The following is a 3,261-nucleotide window of genomic DNA, read 5'->3' as shown; positions in this document are numbered from 1 at the left end:
AAACCCTGGATTTCCTCCAGTTTTAATAGTGAAGACATTAAGATTAAGCTATAGTATCTAAAATTTCCAATCACATTCTGAAACTGTTAAGATGCTCACCTTTGCTCTTATGATCTCTTTAGATCATCAAGATTCGATCTATTAATCAAAAGGCAAACATATGGCACCCCTAAATTGGTGAGTTTCTGGACAGCAGACTGTCTAACTCTATTCTCTCTTGGTGCATGATATCACTGAATTTTGTTGTTGTAGTAACTCCAGACTTGGAGTTTTTGCTCCTCTAAATCACATGTTAGGAATGGCCAAGTACTGCCGACAGGCTAAATGGCATAAAATATAGCTCCTTCTGACCCGAAATCTTCTTGAGGATGCATAGATAAAGGATTTGGAGGAAGGACCCTGTGCTGGTTCAGGCTTGTCAGGCAAATCCATGTTTAGTGTAACAGTTGGAGGACAGTGTCCCAGGAGACGGTTCATGGCGGCTGAGCCTCCCCCTGAGTGACATTGAAAGAGAAGACGGGCTGGCTCCTGATCAAAATGTCCATCCAGCTGGCAACCACTGAAGTCTGCTCATGGAGGGGACTTCCTGCCTGACCCAGAGGGTCCTGAGGGAGTATGCACTGCAGAGTGGGGATGCTTCTCGTCTGCCTTAACTTAGATTTCCAGGACTGTGAGTCATCATCGTGGTTAACAAGAGCCTGGCAGGCAAACACGTGCCAACCCAGCAGAAGTCAACCAGAGTCATTGAGCTATCCAGCATGAAAAGAAAGCTTTTGAATTGTGTACCTCTTATTGAGCTGTTTTCAACAGAGAATGACTGGGAAGGGCACCTCCCCACACCTCCCTCCTACCACTTCAATGCCTGAGAGAGTTCCTATGGCTCAAAATGACCTGGCCAGCCCCTAGAAGCTGGGTGAGCTCACGTTCATGGTGGGGGCTGAATTCTCACCCTTCAACAGAGCGGGGAAGAATCACGATGCAATCACACTTCCCAGAGAGTGTGTGTTTCTGTGGCTGAGAGTTTCAAGGAAGCGAGTGAGTGAATGCATGCATGCCTCTCTTGATGGCAGGCCTGCAGGTCAGGGGGTGGGAAACTTAATAGCTATTTAACCATTTTTAAACAAACCATAAAATCATATTGACCAAAGGCCTGCTGGGCATTCTGTCTGCACATCTTTGAGTGTAGTTGTTTTCCAAACCAAGCATAGATTAGCCAAGACTTATGCATGCCATTCCACACTGGCTTTCCTTAATGGGTTCATACATCCTCTCCCCTCTCCCTTGCCCACCCCCTTCACTGCAACACACACACACACACACACACACACACATACGCAACAGCTGTCTTGAGGTTTCTACCCCAGATCCATGAAGTGCTGCAAGCTCTGTGCTCTGAGATTCCTGGGGCTCCTAATGGAGGGTGTCTGGCCGGTCACTGCAGGATGTCATCCTATCCCACTATTAGGAGGAGCCCTGAGATACGTGGGAAAGAATTTTGAGGGTAAGGAGCGAGCCCCATCTACTTTCCTTGGCAGCAGGAGGGTTTATAAAATGGCTCATGTTGCACAAAATTGGAGTTTATGGGAAGCATTTTGTTGACTCAGCCATACAAAAGTGACCAACGCTATGTAAGTTGAGCACAGTTATGTTCTCCATCCTTTGAATAATATATTTTTTTTATGGTGAAGCCGGGCATCTCCTAGAGAAAGTCCTCTGTGGTCTGCTGGTGGTTTTCAGGGCTTCTTTGTGTCTCTGGGTTGGAGCTGGTGGTTTCTACAAAGTCTGATTTAATGTCACTGAAGAGAGCTTGTTGGTTTGTTAAACCAGCCACAAATGGGCACTGGTGACTTAGGAGTCAGAACCAAAGACAGTCTGTCATTAAACGAACAAGGTCCTTGAACTCAGAAGCATCTAATCTTGGACACTATACATGCCCCCTCCTTATTATGATGTGAGTGAGGTCTCCTGGAACAGTGACACTAACCTGGACCTTAAATGTGACCCCACATGTCCTTATGAGAGATGCCCAGAAGAGGAGGCAAGGTGACCGGAGAGCTGAGGTCGGAATGGTGTAGACATAACCAAAGAATTTAGTAGCCACCAGAAGCCAGAAGGGGCAAAGAAAGTGTTCTACTACCCCGGAGCCTCTGGAGGGAGTGGGTCATATCCTTTCTCCCCATGTTGGTCCAGTGGTAATAAGTCAAGTCTTTTTTTGCCTCCAACACTTCGAGAGAGAAAAAAAATTCTGATTTCTGTTGTTGTGATGGTGGTTGGGGGTGGTAGGTTATGGGCCATACCTGGCAGTGTTTAGGGGCCTATGCTCCCGACTCTGTGCTTGGGGGTCTCTCCCAGCAGTGTTTGAAGGACTGTGTGGTGCTGGAGATTTCACTGGAGCTGGTCACATACAAGGTAATCATCTTAACCTCTGTATTATCTCTCCAGCTCAATTTCTGTTGTTTTCAGCCACCAAGTGTACAGTAATTTGTTATAGGTGCTGTCAGCATCTAATATGCATTCCGTGGTTTTATGTGATCAGGATTTCTCTATCTACAGCCTAGACAGAAATAAAACCATCAATCCAAATAGAAATGAAAATATAAAGTGAACATTTCTAATGGGCGGTGTGTGCTGTGTATTCTGTGAGTGACTGTTCCTAATTGGAAAGGCACAGTTGCAAGGCTTGTAGAGAGATTCTTAAGAGCTTACAGTCCCATATCTTGGTTAAGTAAAAGAAGAGTCAGACAACGTTGGGTTGAAATCTAGGACTTCTTAGCTCTGTGATCTTAGATAAGTTGAAGAACTTCTTTGGGACTCAGACAGTCCTTTGAGGATTAAGTGCTGTAATCCATGTGAAATAGAGTGTTTGCCCAGAAGTCCTCTAAAATCTTAGCCCTTGGCACTGGCCATTTAGACTGCTCCCGCTACGATCAAGGCCGTCTCAGACGACCTCCCTATCTATGGAATGAACTAAGTGTTTTGAGAGGAGAAAAGGGAAGAAATCACTTTGGGTTGGAGGATTTATGGGTGCATGAAGGACAAGGGAGCCATCTGGTTCAGATTTGGAGGAAGGGCCTGTCCCTCACTGGCAAAGACAGTGAGATGGGGGACTGGGGAGAGACATCAGCTTAAGGAAGACCGTGAGGTGAGGGACAGAGTGATGCAAAGCCCGTGATAGATTCACTTTCTGGAGGGAGAACTGGAGGGACACGGGAGATCAAGCAGTGAAGACCAGTGGAGACAGGTCAGAACCTGGGAGAGAAG

Source organism: Sorex araneus, chromosome X (genome assembly GCF_027595985.1).
Source record: "Sorex araneus isolate mSorAra2 chromosome X, mSorAra2.pri, whole genome shotgun sequence".
Classification (NCBI taxonomy): domain Eukaryota; kingdom Metazoa; phylum Chordata; class Mammalia; order Eulipotyphla; family Soricidae; genus Sorex; species Sorex araneus.
Note: the sequence above shows the minus strand (reverse complement) of the source record.